General features: G+C 39.2%; 1 long non-coding RNA gene across 1 annotated transcript; it reads right to left on the bottom strand.

Moving 5' to 3' along the window:
• Nucleotides 1-408: 408 nt before the first annotated feature.
• LOC141140748 (uncharacterized) lies at nucleotides 409-16,906 on the bottom strand. The gene is made up of 3 exons (XR_012243994.1): nucleotides 16,796-16,906; nucleotides 7,810-8,052; nucleotides 409-605 (listed from the first exon to the last, which is right to left on the bottom strand). It is a non-coding gene; the product is annotated as an uncharacterized lncRNA (long non-coding RNA).
• Nucleotides 16,907-17,929: the final 1,023 nt, after the last annotated feature.

The following is a 17,929-nucleotide window of genomic DNA, read 5'->3' as shown; positions in this document are numbered from 1 at the left end:
AGCTCCCAAAGTCTCTTTTCTGTACAATAAAGTGCTTTCATGCTCTGTTTCCAAATTGATGTCTGTGCATCCACCACGTGAAAGACTGTAAACACTCCGCACTCACCATATATGATTGACTCCCTACCATATAGTAAGGAAAGTCTGCTGAGCTTGTAGGTCTTTGTTGGGGGACCTATCCCACTGCGATATCCTCTGGTGACTCCCACTGGTAGAGATTACCTCCAACGATGGCTCTCGCGTTCCAAAACCGAGTTATACAGGTATGCAATCAATAGAGAGAAAACTTCTCATTGTGTAAAATCCTTAGGTGATTTATTCAATATAAGGCATTTTACATGGTAAAAAAAACTCTTGGGAATTGGTTGTGTAAAAACTAAAGGTAAAATGGACAAAACGTTACTGGTAAAAACGGCCTCCAAAGGATTGATAGTAATGGTTACCTGGCATGCGTTCCACTTTCTGGGCCAGAGGTGACGCATGGGAGATTTGGCTTGATGCATTTCGTCATCTATGTGCAACGTTATCAAAAGCAGCTTGATGAGCCATCAACTCTACGCTTTTAGTTGAATTTCAAATTTTAGAGTTAATGATGGGTAAACAATCTAAAGTGTAGAATACAAGAAGAAATTATAAATGATTGCAAATAATAGTAATATCTACAAAACCCAAAGTAAAGTACAAATGTCCATATTTTATCATGGGTACTTACGAACAGGGGCGTTGCTAGGGGGTGGCTATTGGGGCTATAGGCCCGAATCTGGGGCCCATAGCCCCGAGTCTCTTGCTGCAGGGTCCCTGCCTAACCAGCGAGTTGCGGCTGCTGCAGTGGGCGGGCTGGCTGCATGAGAGTGGCGGGGGAGAAGAGAGAAGCGAGAAGGCAGACGAGCAGAGATGACATCTCCACATCAGCGCTCTTCACAGCCAGGCCTCATCAATTTGGGAGTGAGGTGCGGCGAGCAGCAAAGAGATGACATCATCTCTCACTGCCAGCCACACATCAGCACTCTTCCGCCCTAACAGCATGGTGGAGTTGAGGCCATGTGCTACCTGTCATCATAGAGCTCCACTTTGCAGCCAGACCCCCTTGCTTCAATGTCGGAGGTGCTTGTCAGCCTGCCACCAATGCAGCGTCAATGCACATTTGGTGGCACTGACTGGCATGGCAAGTGACAATCCACATCAGTTGGCAAGTGACAACCCACATCTGGTGGCCGGTGACGTGGCAAGTGACAATCTGCAAATGGTGGCAGAAGATGTGGCAATCTGCAAATGGTGCCAGGAGACGTGGCAAGTGACAATCTGCAAATAGTGGCAGGTGACGTGGCAAGTGACAATCTGCAAATGGTGGCAAGAGATGTGGCAAGTGACAATCTGCAAATGGTGGCAGGAGACGTGGCAAGTGACAATCCACATTTGCTGCCAGGTGAAAGTGGCAAGTAACACGCTGCATCTGGTGACAGGTGACGGTGGCAAGTGACACGCTGCATCTGGTGGCAGGAGATGTGGCAAGTGACACGCCCAGGGCTCCCACTGATTCTGCAGTATAGTGAGTTGAACCACTTCATTATATATTAGAATTTAACAAGTTGTAAGAAATAATGTACTTCTTCAATCTCCTTGACACGATATCAACCATGGTGCCATGGTGATTGAAGCGCCAACATGAGCCATCGGCCGTGAAAAATTGCTTACCACCGGTCTACCCCCCCCCCCCCCCCCCGGGCATGCAAAAAGGTTGGTGACCGTTGCTATGGGCTCTAGCCCCAGATCTTTTGCAGACCTAGCAACGCCCCTGCTTACGAACATGATAAAAACCACCCATATGCATAATCATGTAGAGATCAGTGTTTACAAGGCAAGAACAAGAGGAGGCACTGCCTGGGACCAGAGGAGAACACTACCCCAAAGATATTGAAAGATATATTTAAAATGATTGCTAATTGATAGGATTTATAAATAAACAAATAGTACACTTACACATAATTATTTACTATTCAATCATTAATGTGTATTCACCCCCGAATAGTCCACCAGAGAGAAACACCCAGAAAAGCACTTCAAACAAGTTGACTCTATGTAAAACTTTGCTAATTTCAACATTTCAGAGTCTTCTAGCAACTTCAAGCAAAACTGCAGCCTAAAATAGATAAAGTCAGTCATATATACTTTTGAGCCCACTAAAGGGGGTCCAAATTAAACAGAAATAGTTAAAAAATTAAACCAAGCATTACTGTACAACTGGTAAATGTCTGTAAATGTTTTACCTCATTGTTATTACATAGCCATTTGTGATCCCAAGCATGGCAAAGAAGCTATGTTCAGGGTGTGTCCCCCTTATATGTCATTTTTAGACAAGAAGCCAAAATGAAATTTGTTTAAAAATGTTTTTATTTATTTAATATATTAATAAACTAAATGGCCTCTGGGTTTATGCCAATGCTAAAACATGTTGGCGGCACAGTGAAGCTTGGATATAGCAATCAGGAATGTGTAGCTCAGTTCATTAGTGTGCTAATGTTTTTGTATTTTTTTAAAGTTATGGAGTAATGGTAAATTATGTTGATTAACTTTATTTCTTTTAGAATTGGGTATATTCTAAAGTAAAGCTATCGCCTAAGCCGTTTAAAGTAAAACTTCATCCTAAAGGGTAGGTTTTGCTTTATGCCCTCCTCCCCCTTCTATTTTTTATGCCCTCCTCCCCCTTTTTTTTTGGACTTTATTTTTTAGAGGGGGACCAGGTACCTGGTTTTGACAGGTACATACTCCTACAGCAGATTGCCATGGCAATCCACCCAAAGTATTTCTCCCCATGCGCCCGCAACCTTCTGGGACACCTCACAGGTCCTAGAAGGCTGAACATTCACAAAGCGCAGCACGGCTTGCACATGCTCTATGGGCAGTAGGCTGTGAAGCCTCAAGGAATGACAGCTGCCTGCCCAGAGTAAACATGCTGGTGCCATGGACCCAAAGACCGGTGAAGAAGCATTTAGTTGGGCATGCTGCTGGACCCCTGGACAAGTGAGTGTTCTTTTATTAAGAGCCAGCAGCTACCAGCTACCTGACTTTTAATATTTTTTTTCAAAAAAACTAAAGAACCACTTTAACTGACAACTGGCCCTAACAGATGTCATATGTTAACCTCCCTGGCAGTTTTCCCGAGTGTGGCTCGGGATTAAATTTCAGCACCAATAGCAGTAACTCCAAGCCACACTCGGGATTGCATTGCAGGATCCTGGTGCAGTGTATTTACCTTGTCCCCAGGATCCTGCAATGTCCCCCCGCTGTGTTTGCGGGCTCTGTCCTTCACCTGAAGCCTCTCTGTGCCAGGCTCCCTTTCCGGCCAGCGTCGCAACTTCAAAAAAGTGAAAGTGAAAAAACATAATACATACAGTACACTGTAATCTTACAGATTACATTACTGTATGAAATTATTTCACATCCCTTTTGTCCCCAGTGATTTGTCCAATGCCCTGTATGCAGTTTTATATTATGTATACTGTTCTTTCTACCTGGAAACTTGAGATTGTCCATAGCAACCAAAAAGTGTCCCTTTACGTCAAAAGTGGTTTTAGACCAGCTAGAAAACAGCAATAGTAAATTAGAACACTTGCAGAATTGAGCGATAGTGAATCGTTGGGAAATTAATTTTATTATTATTTTTTATAATTATTTATATTTATTTATTATATTATAATTTGTGATTTTGTGTTTCAAACTTCATCATACCCAGGATATCTACTAGACTCTTGGTGGACAGATTTAAGTGTGTTATTGCTAAGAATTACAGGCCTACAATATAAAACGCCAAATTTCTATGCAAAATAATTGTACCGCTTTGAGATGCAAAATTCTGATATAATCATACCGCCAGGGAGGCTACAGGCTTCAGAAGCCTCAACATACACCACAGGACCTTGTAATTTGATTGGATATTGGGGTACCTTTTTATGAACCATTGCAAAACCCCATTATATAGTGGAACAGATGGGGATGTGCCCAAAATATGAGTTTTATCAGATATTAGGCTTTTAGAAAAAGTGCTGTTTAGTTCAAGGAATCATGGGCTCCATGCCAATAATTCTCTTCGTGAGAGAAGGATTTTCAAGAAATTAATTTGCTTTAAACTGGTATCTTCCTAAAATCTTAGCATTACCAGTGTATTGCTGAATGAAATAAGATGCCTCACCCATTCTATGTTTGCTTCTGTTAATTTTCTAACTGCCATAGAACAGCAGCTGGGCTGCAGGTTGACCTTGCAGTATATGGTAATTTGCAAAAACAAGACTAAAAATAGTGCAAAACTTGATTTAAAATGTTGTGCTTTTATTTTTTAACCTTACAAATCAAACAGGAAAAAAAGCTACTAAAAGTTATACATTAATAAATATTTGCCTGTCTTCATGACATAATCTAAATATTTCCTTTGGTGTGTTGGTGTTTTTCCAAGCCTTTTGTACTAGCAATTAGCATGTAGGAAAAATATATAAATCACCTAGCATATAGCGATTAAAGATTTATTTTTAAATTGCATTGCAGTAATATAATAAGCAGGAAATTAGACATTTTTATTGTATATTTTTTGCAATTAAATTACATTGTTCAATTATTCAGCTATGCTGTACAGTTTTTTGGTGTGTTTTTTGTTTATCCAGCAAAGATAAATGACTCGGTCCTTTGTTAAGAAAGTAAAGGCATACTGTAATAATTACCAAGCAACTGTTGTTAGAGTTCATTGCTGGCGAATGCTCAGATGATTATAGAAGAAAATAACCATAAATAACCAAGTTTTTATACTATAATAAATATTTCATATTGCATTTGAGAGTTGTGTATGTGAGTAGGCATGTGTATTTTTTCATGCCACTGAGTAGTCCCGATTTTAATACTAATCCAAAGCCACTCAAACCAAAGTCAGATTTATGGTTGTGATGTCCGGTTGTGAAATGTATTTAATCATCATGGACGCCAAGGCTTTGTATTTAAAATTACTTGCAGCTTCCCCAAATGATAATGACAGCCCATGCAGGGCAATGTCTGTGGTCACTGTGTTCACAAGCCCATGCGATTTAGAACTGTTCAGCCACTGGCAACCTCCCATTTCTTATCTACAACAAAATTGCATTTGCACGCCTGAGTGGGAGTAGGTAATGCATTTTTCTAAACATCTCCCCCTGACCAGAGCCTGTATTATCACTCTACAGCCAGGTTCCTAAGGATTCTAATTGCCATGAAAATTAACTTAATCTCATAAAAAATATGCATTTGTGAAGAAAGCTTCAGGGCGCCCAACAAAGTTCAGCAAGCGCCAGGACCATCTCCTACAGTTGATTCAGCTGCGGGATCGGGGCCCCACCAGTACAGAGCTTGCTCAGGAATGGCAGCAGGCAGGTGTAAGTCTGTGCACAGTGAGGTAAAAACTTTTGGAGAGTGGCCTGGGGTCAAGAAGGGCAACAAAGAAGCCACTTCTCTCCAGGAAAAACATCAGGCACAGACTGAAATTCTGAAAAGGGTACAGGGATTGGACTGCTGAGGACTGGAGTAAAGTTACTTATTTTGATGAATCCCCTTTTCGATTGTTTGGGGCATCCAGAAAAAATATTATCCAGAAAAGAAAAGGTGAGCGCTACCATCAGTCCTGTGTCATGTTGTGCCAACAGTAAAGCATCCTGAGACCATTCACATGTGGGATTGCTACTCAGCCAAGGGAATGGGCTCACTCTCAATTTTGCCTAAGAACACAGCCATGAATAAAGAATGAACAGAAAAGTCAGTGCTACTACCCATACACCACATAGATAGCAGAGCTCCCAGGTGCTCGTCCATAGTCACTGGCTGAGTAGAGTAATGTTGAAAAAAATGATCCACACTACAGTTGTTGCTCTTAAAATTTCTTCATTTTATTAAATAGCCACAGTGAACAAACGCAGATTAAGTCAGTTTGCACGTTTCAGCCTATAAGGCCTTAGTTATGACTAAGGCCTTATAGGCTGAAATGCATCAACTAACCGGAGTATGGATCATTTTTTTCAGCATGAATAAAGAATGGTACAAAAACATCCTCATCCAACATTTTCCAGAATGATGGAGCACCTTGCCATAAGGCAAAAGTGATAAGGGCTTGGGGAACAAAGCATATACATTTTGGGTCCATGGCCAGAAAACTCCCGAGACCTTAATCCCATTGAGAACTTGCGGCCAATCATCAAGAGGGGGGTGAACAAAGAAAACCCTATAAATTCTGACAAGCTCCAAGCATTGATTATGCAAGAATGGGCTGCCATCAGTCAGGATGTGGCCCAGAAGTTGATTGACAGCATGCCAGGGTGAATTGCAGAGGTCTTGAAAAAGAAGGGTCAGTACTGCAAATATTGACTCTTTGCATAAACTTAACATAATTGTCAATAAATGCCTTTGACACTTATGAAATGCTTGTAATTATACTTCAGTTGACCCTAGTAACATCTGACAATAAAATCTAAAAACACAGAAGCAGCAAACTTTGTGAAAATTATTATTTGTGCCATTCTCAAAACTTTTGGCCACGGCTATATATTCGCAGGAAAAAAGTACATTTATTATTTTATTCACAGGAGCCATTTAAAAAAAATGTTTTCGCAGGGCACAGTGACAGGCACCTATAAACTCTTCCTCCAATGAGTGCATTGATTACCGCACTCATGTTCCATAGAGAACTATAAGTCCATCTGCCAAGGGTAGATGGGCCTTGTAATTTATTTACAAAATGATCTCTGTGAATGAAGCATGATGCAGTGCTGGTCTTTTCTATAAGGTAGCCAAATATGCTTTACAAGCAAGCAATTTCAAAGTAAGCATCAAAGAAGATCGATGAGGTAGGCAGTGTCACAGGCTCAGGCTTGCACAGATAGACAGCAGCAGCAAATTGGGCTTACGTATGAGGACAATATCTGCATTGTCTTGCACTTTTGCTGGCTTTTGAAATGAAGGTGAACGCTCAAGGCTATTTCTAGCCAGCTCTGGTTGCTGCTCTGTACTTGTAGGACAGCTGAAGTCCAGTGCATGTTACTTTACTGGGACTGTCAGACACCCTGGGGTTCTTACAGTCCCAGAAAAGTGATGCACACTAGGTTCTTTGTTTCCTACTAGAATAGAGGAGCGGGCAGAGTTGGCTAGAAGGAGCTCTGCAGCTTTACCCTCATTCCATGAGCCAACAACAGCACACTTCTGCCAGGCCATGGCTTCCTGCCTGTTCCAACAGCTACAGTCTAACTATTGAAGCAGACATGAAACTATCACCCCACAGGAGGGAGGCCATGGCCTAGCAGTGAGCCGATGCCCAATGGTTGGTAACCACTGCTCCAGAGGGCTCCAAGTAAGTAAGCAGTAACACCTACAGAGTATTGCAAACTAAAAAGATATTGGAAAAAAAATCTGTACTGCTGTCTAATCTTTTAGGCTTATAATGCAATGTATTTAAAATTCCGATTTAGTGTCCGCGTGATGTAAATTATCTGTTTTGCCAAAGATATTATTTTTGATTCTACAGTAGGCTGTCAAAACTTGATGCATGGTTGGTCCCTGGATACCATTGTTTAACACTAAATATGTCTATATAATAATGTTTTTTATTCCTAGCACCATCATAATCACTCATCACAGAACTAACATAGCAACTGTCATGCTGTTCCTTTAGATTCAGCGAGGTCAGTTTGGTGAGTTAAATGTTTTATATGGACACTCCCAGGCTTGCTGTGGATCTGATACTGCTATGTTCATCTAAAAAGTCCTAAGCAGATCATTTATATGCTGAATTAATTTTTTCTTTACCTTGTCTAGGAATTCTTTGCCTTTCCTTGGAAGTGATTATGTCTTCTGAGTAACAAAGATGTTTCCATAGTCTTTGCAATTGCTATTGACATCCTTTGTCTCTTTCTTTACATGTTGACAATGAGAAGTACACAGAGCCTGTTTGTTCAAATAATTAACTTTTCGAGGGGTGTTTTTTTTTTTTTTACTATTGTCGATTTGCCCATAGGATTATTTTTAAACTTGGATACACAAAAGTGCAGTCTAAAATACAAATAAAAATGTATTGGTATGAATACCATCAGGTCAGCATAGATTGATTTCCTAGCAGTTGCCCCTACCATCTTTACAATATTGGTTCAAAGATATCAGTGATAAAAAGGAAAAAGAATGCTAAGATGAAATTTAGAATATAAAATTGAAAGTCGCTGTCACAACCAAGATAACCTTATTATATATAACATCAGAATAACAAGCATGACACCCTAAAGGGGAGGTTCTGCTTTTCCACCTCCTCCCCCTTCCTCTGACAATTTTGGACAAATTTTTTTGGGGGGGAGCAGGAACCTAGTTTTGACAGGTACCCGCTCCTACTTCCGCTCAAACTTTTGCACATATCGCCTAAGTGTTCCAACTGAAAGTTTGGCTCCCCACTTTGCCTGCAGCCTTATGGGACACATCACAGGAGCATTCAACAAAGTGCAGCATGCCTTTTGCATGTACAGTCGGAAGCCAGCTGTGAAGCTGCAAGGAGTCGTAGCTGGCTTTCCTTAGTAAACATGCTGACGCCTGAGCCCTGAAAGCAGGTGAAAAACTGGCTAGGGTGAGGATAGTGGTGGATCCCCGAACAAGTCAGTGTCCTTCTATTGAAAGTCACCAGCTACAGTTTTTTTTGCGGGTGGCGGGATGGATATCCTCCTTAAATTAGAAAATGTGAGGCTTTTTATTGGTCATGCCTACTGAAAATCCTGAAATCTGACCAATGGTATTGGATGGCAGACTGGTTACCTGAAAAAAGCAATCACAGCATTACCTGTCCTAATTAGTTTACTATATGCAACACTGTTGATTCACAAGATGAATTGATTTACTAAAGGCAAAAAAACAGTTTGCTTTGCAAGGAAAGTTGCACATCTCAAAGGAATTTTCCTCAAAGCTTACTGAATGGGCTGAAATTTCACTTTGCAAAGAATACCAAATCATGAGCAAGGAAAAAAAAATAATTAAGCTCTGGGAGAAATTTCCCTTGAAAAGTGCGACTTCCTCTGCAAAATAAACAGTCTATTTGTATTTAGTAAATCAAAACCCATTGTGTTTGATATTTCAAAGGCGATATCGAAGTAGCTATAAAAATTGACTTCATATTTAACAGTTTTCATAAATGAGCCAATTTGATCACTTATCTTCTACAAAACAAGAACTTGTGTCCTTTATTACTGTGCTATTCTCATTTTCCACTTTAAGCCAGGTAGGACTACTAAATTGGGGTAATAAATAAAATTTACCAAAATTTACCAAAATGGGGTGAAATTTCACACACCCCAAAATAATATACATCAAAAACCACAAAAAAAGAACAAGGAGAACATATACACACTCAAATATCAAAAAGTTTATTATTAAAAATATGGATACTTCTTACCACTTTATTAAACTATCTGTCCTTAATAAATTGTCTGTTTTAATTATAATGGGGGGGGGGGTAATATGTTATATTGGTAAGGAGCATCTGTGTTTTTGATAATAAATGTTTTTGATATTTGAGTGTGCATATGTTCTCCTTATTCTTTCTTTAGTGTTTTTTTCAGTTCTACTGCATTGTTGCATTGTTGTGTGCTACTTTTAAGTCTTGCTGAACAGTCATCCATCTTGTATTTCTGTTAATGCAAATGCATTCAGTTGTGAAGTCTTTGTAAAGGAGTTATGCTCCTACCACAGTTTGATGGTCTATTGCCTTGTCTAACCAGAATTCACATCTCTAAACATCCTGACAAATTTGACATAGCCTGCAATTCAAAAGACAGCGTGAGTCAGAATATGTGGACAAGCAACACACTGCATGGGGTCAGAAACCCGTCATCCCATAAGAAGATGTGAGCATTACGGAATTCTACAACTGTTTTTGAGCCTGAGTTATAAATCAAAACAGCTATTTACAAAGGGTATTATTCTGCATTATTTGGTCATTATTTAATTGGTTTTATTCACGAGGCCTGAAGTATGTTTCTAAATTGATGCAGTTAACAGTAATGTGAAATAAATAACTCAAACTATCCTTTACATGCTTCCTTGCCGATACAATAATGTAGCAGGCACCCCTGTACATTAAGCAGGCCTTTACTTTCATGTACAACTTACATGGACATGTCCTAATTCATTTGGACATTCCACTGTGTTTTATATGAAAGAAATGTAGTTCAAATTCTGGAGCTGTAAAATGTACAGTGATCGTGAAACCATGTGTCTGACAGAGAGGTCATGTCAAGAGAGTCTGTTTATTTTATTCCCAGTATGTGTCTAAGATCACTTTCAAGCACCTTAATACCACAAAAAACAAGATATGTTAACTTTGAATATTTTAGTATACAGAAAAGAAATCTCCATGCTACACAAAATATTCATATCTTTTCCAATGATACAGCTGTCAGAACAAATATAACCAATTAAACAGAACTAGAATAATGGTCCTAAAGTTTTTGAACTTTGTTTTATATCGGTCTTTTAAAAAAAAAAACACATCACTAGTTGTCTGGTTTGAGGCCTGCTGTCTATGACTAAAACCTTGGACACAGCTGTCCAGTATGGGATGAATCATCTCACTGACTCCTTCACTTGTGTGTGTAAATTTCAGCTTGAGTTATAATTCTGTAAACAACAAGCTTTTAAAGCTGAACTTTGAGGATTAAATATTTTGCAATTGGGCCAGCTTGCACAATGTAAGTACGCATATATGATACCTGACAAGCCTATGTAGAATCTGTAAATCACTGTAGTGGCTTGAGCAATTCATTCTCAAAGCATTCTCTGATTGGATGAGGTGGAGTTCATGATGTTACCCCACCCCTCTTATCCCCACCTCATCCAATCCAGTGCTGCAGTGCTGGTGGGGGACATGAATGGCAGACTCAATAAGTTAAGTGAAAAACTTTTTTTATTAAAAAAAAACAAAAAAAAATGGCTGAGTAATGAGGCCTCTAAATTGTGTAGGTATTTTATTAATATTAAGGTTAAGCAATGCTTTCATGTATTCTGCTTATTATTTCACTATTTCACTGTAAAATGTATGTTTATTATATGGTCTAAGCTTATATAAAAAACAATTGAAAAGAAAAAAAGGCTGAAAATGGGTAAGAGGACGATGGGTGTGAAGGATGGGGAGGGGAGAGGGGGATAAAAAAGATTGGCTTTATTGACTGAAAGTTTTCCTGCTGGCCCTACGCATGACCATTTTACCCACCTTTCCATGGAAAGAAACTAACAGATTGATAAATAAAACTCACCACCTACAACATACATTGATCTAATGTCCGTGGCAGGCTTGTTTTCACAAGTGAGAGCTCACTGAAAGTGGTTGAATTTGCCTGGAAATTCCCTGAAAAGTGTGGAAGGTCAGAAATAAGATTAGGAATTTTGTTTTGTTTCATAGGTAGAACAGTTTAAATTTGTAATCCCTTTCTACTAGTGGCCTTACCAGCCCATCCATTATTTTCAGGGCAGGTAGGACTTTTACTAGTCAATAGTTGTCAATAAATATACATTTAAAATATTTAAAATTTAAAAACGTAAAAATCTAAAACATTTAAAACATTTAAAATCTGAAGCAATTCTGATTACTCCTTGATAAAAATCCTTATTATTGAGATTTCCTAAAGGTTTCTAATGTGTAATAGAAATGTGATTATGGCTTCTTCTTCTCTATATTAAGATATAGTTCAAGGGGCAAGATTGTGGCAAAAAAAGAAAACTGGGTCAGAGAGACAGGCACAAGCAACTTTTTTTTCTTTTTTATTGATTATGTACAAAAGGTACATTTTTCAGGATACTGCTTAGACAAAATTAAAATTTCTCAATTTTTCTTATAATAAAGCAAATCAACACTTTTTGAGTTCAGCTCCGCTTTAAAGTGACACTAAACAACTGGTTTAAAAAAAATCTATTCAACATATATTCTAAACTTCTAAACTCAAAAAAGTACCTTCTCAGCCTCCTCCAAATCTCCAAATTCTTTTCTTTTGCTGCTGTGATCTGACTTTCTATTAGAGGGTGGCTATGTTTGTTCTCCATGGTCCCACTGTATGTAGGAAGGTGGCCCCCTCTCTTGCTCACTCCTGAGATGGACTTTAGACTATGGCAATTGTAGTATGCATAGAGCAGTGCATATTACTGCAACTAACTTTCACTGCTCGTTCCAAACAAATGGAAGTGAGGGAGGAAAAAGGGAGGTTGCAGAGCTCACAGAAGACATTATACGGAGGGAGAAAAGCAGAGTAAGTTTAGATTGTAAGCTCTAAGGAGCAGGGCCCTTTGATTCCTCTTGTACCAACTGTAATGTAACTGTAATGTCTACCTTCATTTTGTTAAGCGCTGCGCAAACTGTTGGCGCTATATAAAAGCTGTATAATAATAATAATTGTAACTAATGATTTCATAAAAAAATAGGCTACAGGGCCATTAAGTACATAGTTACATAGTTACATAGTTACATAGTAGTTGAGGTTGAAAAAAGACACAAGTCCATCAAGTTCAACCTATGTGTGTGTGATTATGTGTCAGTATTACATTATATATCCCTGTATGTTGCAGTCGTTCAGGTGCTTGTCTAATAGTTTCTTGAAGCTATCGATGCTCCCCGCTGAGACCACCGCCTGTGGAAGGGAATTCTACATCCTTGCCGCTCTTACAGTAAAGAACCCTCTACGTAGTTTAAGGTTCAACCTCTTTTCTTCTAATTTTAATGAGTGGCCGCGAGTCTTGTTAAACTCTCTTCTGCAAAAAAGTTTTATTTCTATTGTAGGGTCACCAGTACGGTATTTGTATAGCGAAATCATATCCCCTCTCAAGCGTCTCTTCTCTAGAGAGAATAAGTTCAGTGCTCGCAACCTTTTCTCATAACTAAGATCCTCCAGACCCTTTATTAGCTTTGTTGCCCTTCTTTGTACTCGCTCCATTTCCAGTACATCCTTCCTGAGGACTGGTGCCCAGAACTGGACAGCATACTCCAGGTGCGGCCGGACTAGAGTCTTGTAGAGTGGGAGAATTATCGTTTTATCTCTGGATTTGATCCCCCTTTTAATGCATGCCAATATTCTGTTTGCTTTTTTAACAGCAGCTTGGCATTGCATGCCATTGCTGAGCCTATCATCTACTAGGACCCCCATGTCCTTTTCCATCCTAGATTCGCCCAGAGGTTCTCCCCCCCAGTGTATAGATTGCATTCATATTTTTGCCACCCAGATGCATTATTTTACATTTTTCTACATTGAACCTCATTTGCCATGTAGTTGCCCACCCCATTGATTTGTTCAGATCTTTTTGCAAGGTTTCCACATCCTGCGGAGAGGTTATTGCCCTGCTTATCTTAGTATCGTCTGCAAATACAGAGATTGAACTGTTTATCCCATCCTCCAGGTCATTTATGAACAAATTAAATAGGATTGATCCCAGCACAGAACACTGGGGAACCCCACTACCCACCCCTGACCATTCCGAGTACTCCCCATTTTTCACCACCCTCTAAACTCGCCCTTGTAGCCAGTTTTCAATCCATGTACTTACCCTATGGTCCATGCCAACGGACCTTATTTTGTACAGTAAACGTTTATGGGGAACTGTGTCAAATGCTTTTGCAAAATCCAGATACACCACGTCTACGGGCCTTCCTTTATCTAGATGGCAACTCACCTCCTCATAGAAGGTTAGTAGATTGGTTTGGCAAGAACGATTCTTCATGAATCCATGCTGATTACTGCTAATGATACTGTTCTTATTACTAAAATCTTGTATATAGTCCCTTACCATCCCCTCCAAGAGTTTACATACTATTGATGTTAGGCTAAATGGTCTGTAATTCCCAGGGATGTATTTTGGACCCTTTTTAAATATTGGTGCTACATTGGCTTTTCTCCAATCAGCTGGTACTGTAGTAGTGTTGAAAACAAAAAACAATGCAGTGCTATACTGTGTAACTGTGTTTCAGGGTAGGTAGAACTTTTACTAGTCAATAGTTGTCAATAAATAAACATTTAAAATATTTAAAATTTAAAAATGTAAAAATCTAAAACATTTAAAACATTTAAAATCTGAAGCAATTCTGATTACTCCTTGATAAAAATCATTATTATTGAGATTTCCTAAAGGTTTCTAATTTGTAATAGAAATGTGATTATGGCTTCTTCTTCTCTATATTAAGATATAGTTCAAGGGGCAAGATTGTGGCAAAAAAAGAAAACTGGGTCAGAGAGACAGGCACAAGCAACTTTTTTTTCTTCTTTTTTTTTTTTTTTTTTATTGATTATGTACAAAAGGTACATTTTTCAGGATACTGCTTAGACAAAATTAAAATTTCTTGATTTTTCTTATAATAAAGCAAATCAACACTTTTTGAGTTCAGCTCCACTTTAAAGTGACACTAAACACTGGTTTAAAAAAATCTATTCAACATATATTCTAAACTTCTAAACTCAAAAAGTACCTTCTCAGCCTCCTCCAAATCTCCAAATTCCTTTCTTTTGCTGCTCTGATCTGACTTTCTATTAGAGGGTGGCTATGTTTGTTCTCCATGGTCCCACTGTATGTAGGAAGGTGGCCCCCTCTCTTGCTCACTCCTGAGACTATGGCAATTGTAGTATGCATAGAGCAGTGCATATTACTGCAACTAACTTTCACTGCTCGTTCCAAACAAATGGAAGTGTGGGAGGAAAAAGGGAGGTTGCAGAGCTCACAGAAGACATTATATGGAGGGAGAAAAGCAGAGTAAGTTTACATTGTAAGCAAATACAGAGATTGAACTGTTTATCCCATCCTCCAGGTCGTTTATGAACAAATTAAATAGGATTGGTCCCAGCACAGAACCCTGGGGAACTCCACTACCCACCCCTGACCATTCCGAGTACTCCCCATTTATCACCACCCTCTGAACTCGCCCTTGTAGCCAGTTTTCAATCCATGTACTCACCCTATGGTCCATGCCAACTGACCTTATTTTGTACAGTAAACGTTTATGGGGAACTGTGTCAAATGCTTATGCAAAATCCAGATACACCACATAACCAATGTTGGTATCCCACTAAATACAAAGCAGTAAAAATGTAATTCACTACAATATAAATATATGTGTCTAGTGTCCCATATGTACTCAGTAATACTCTTAGTGCAAGTGTCCACAATAAATTAATATTATGCTGCCCAAATGTCTCTGCAAAAATAAAAAACTTTATGGATGCTCCTTATGTGCTTTGATGCTTTGATCGGCTGAATTGAAGTCTCACCAGAAATCCCAGCTGCTCAATTAAGTGCAGCAAACTCATATCTATCATGGATTCCACATGGTTCATTGAAGCTAATTGGGTCTCCCCACAAATCCCACAGACAATCAGCTTTGGTGGACCATGTGGAATCCATTATAGATACACGAGTTTGCTACACTTAATTGAGGAGCCAGGATTTCTGGTGAGTCTTCAATAAAGCCGATCAAAGCACATAAGAAGCATCCATAAAGTTTTTTATTTCACAGAGACATTTGGGCAGTGTAATATTCATTTATTGTGGACACTTGCACTAAGAATTACTGAGTATATATGGGACACTAGACACATATTTATATTGTAGTGAATTAATTTTTCACTGCTTTGTATTCAGTCTGATACTAACAGTGGTTACACTGTATAGCACTGCATTGTTTTTTGTTTTCATTGCTTATAAGGATTGAGTATATTGCTTTTATTGCAAGCAGCTATATATGCTTGGGGTGATTAGTGCTGACTACCTTTATATTTGAACACATTAAGTAGTGGCAATGTACTGTATATGTATGATTTTTCGAAAATAAGAATAAGGGGGGTTATTTACGAAAAGCAAATCCACTTTGCACTATAAGTGCAAACTACAAGTGCAAAGTGCACTTGAAATTGCACTGAAAGTACACTTGGAAGTGCAATCGCTGTAGATCTGAGGGGGACATGCAAGGAAAATAAAAAACAGCATTTTAGCTTGCACATGATTGGATAATAAAATCAGCAGAGCTTCCCCTCATTTCAGATCTTCCCCTCAGATCTACAGCGACTGCACTTCCAAGTGCACTTTCAGTGCAATTTCAAGTGCACTTTGCACTTGTAGTTTGCACTTGTAGTGCAAAGTGGATTTGCATTTCCTAAATAACCCCCATTGTTTTGTATCACTTTAAGTCATTCTAATACCATTTTGAGGATGATATGCAGTTCACATTTTTGGGTGATCCTATGTAAAGGCCAAGCAGTGCTTTGTTTCCAATAGCTTCCAATGCTGTCCTCCCCAACTGTCCAGCAAGTTACATTTGTGCAGTGCACAGATTAACTACTGTCATAAGAAATGCATTCACAGCCCAGCTGAGTACACACACAAGGATTTTCTTGTGCTGTGGACATTACAATGTGTGTAAAGCCGCTGCAGTTTAAAAGAGACATCTGCATCAAAGCAACAAATGTCATTACATGCGGTGATATGTTCTTTACAACATCTGGTTCACTTACAGTACACTGGTATCAAACTACTCCCTGCATTCATCTGAAAAATGCATTCTATGAGAGTCTTAAAGCAGTCATGTGAAATATTGACAAATGTTAAATTCTTTTACCATATGTAATTGACAACAGCTGTGTTTGTGCATATCGAGAAAAACTCACAAACATGAACTTTTTCCTTCTACAGCCTGGTTCATTCTGATTCATATTTTCTACAAACAAAGGCCTTTGATATGCAACAATGCAATACGTGTTCAGGTTCCTTGCTTATTTTAAGATCTTTTATTTACCTCTTGATGTCTGTAGGTCGTTGACATGCCGTTTAACTCTTCTAATCCTGTTTACACAATTGTTGCACAAATTAAAAATGTGCTCTTGTGGATAACATTAGCATTCTTCAGAATAATTCATCAAAAGCCTGAAACAGAGCTTACTTTAAGATGTTTGTTTTAGTGTTGTTAAGTAGAAAGCAATGCACACATTAAGTGAAAATGCCTGATTAAACAAACCCAAATAAGTGATGCCAATGCATAAGCAAAACTCAAAAACCCATAACGGTTAAATATTCTGTGTAATTGTCTTTGGACCACAATGGTGCTATGTAAAAAAAATAAACATAGTAGCATTATGATTAATGGGTATGCAAACTCCACAAATTAATTTCTTTTTGTGTTAAGCCGGTCATACATGGATCAAAATTCATCCAGTTGAGCAGGAACCAGTCAATTTTTGATCCATGTATGGGCAGGCTGATTGTACCAAGTCAATCCTTCAATTGACTTGGGTACAACCAGCCTGTCATATTTTTTAACATGTGATTACTGCCAGAAGCTATAGCCACTAACAGTAATCATTGTGTTTTGCTGGTTGGGAAGGCTCCTCCCCAGAGTGTTTGGACCACAATGGTGCTATGTAAATGAATAAGAATTGTAACATTATTAATAAAGGCAGTGGCGGCTGGTGTTCAATATTTGGGGGGGCAAACAGAGGCGGGTCGGCAGTGATCCATGGCCTTACCTTCCGATGACACTCCTGGAAGCAGCTGTTGCTGCCCCTTCGCCCACTGCTCCTTGCTCCAGCTTGCCAAGGGAAGAGCCGGGGCCATTGCTTCTCTCCTGGCCAAACAGGAAGTGGGTCCTGAGACCCGGGACTCCCGGCCAATCGGGTCTCAGGACCCGCTTTCTGCACCCGAGCCCACCCTTTTTTGAATCCAATTAGAGCCTCAGGCTCTAATCATGTATTTCTAAAAAAAACAAACAAAAAAAACACATTAAAATCCATGTGTCCGCCGCCCTGCATGGAATGGGGGGTAGGCACCCCTGCTCCCCTAATGGAGTGGCCGCTACTGAATAAAGGGTATATAAATCCTAATGATATATTTCTCTTAGGCCAGCCGTACACGAAAGTAAATTTATCTGGTTCAG

The sequence above is a fragment of the Aquarana catesbeiana genome, linkage group LG04 (assembly GCF_042186555.1).
Source record: "Aquarana catesbeiana isolate 2022-GZ linkage group LG04, ASM4218655v1, whole genome shotgun sequence".
Taxonomy (NCBI): domain Eukaryota; kingdom Metazoa; phylum Chordata; class Amphibia; order Anura; family Ranidae; genus Aquarana; species Aquarana catesbeiana.
This window is presented reverse-complemented; position numbering and strand designations above follow the sequence as displayed.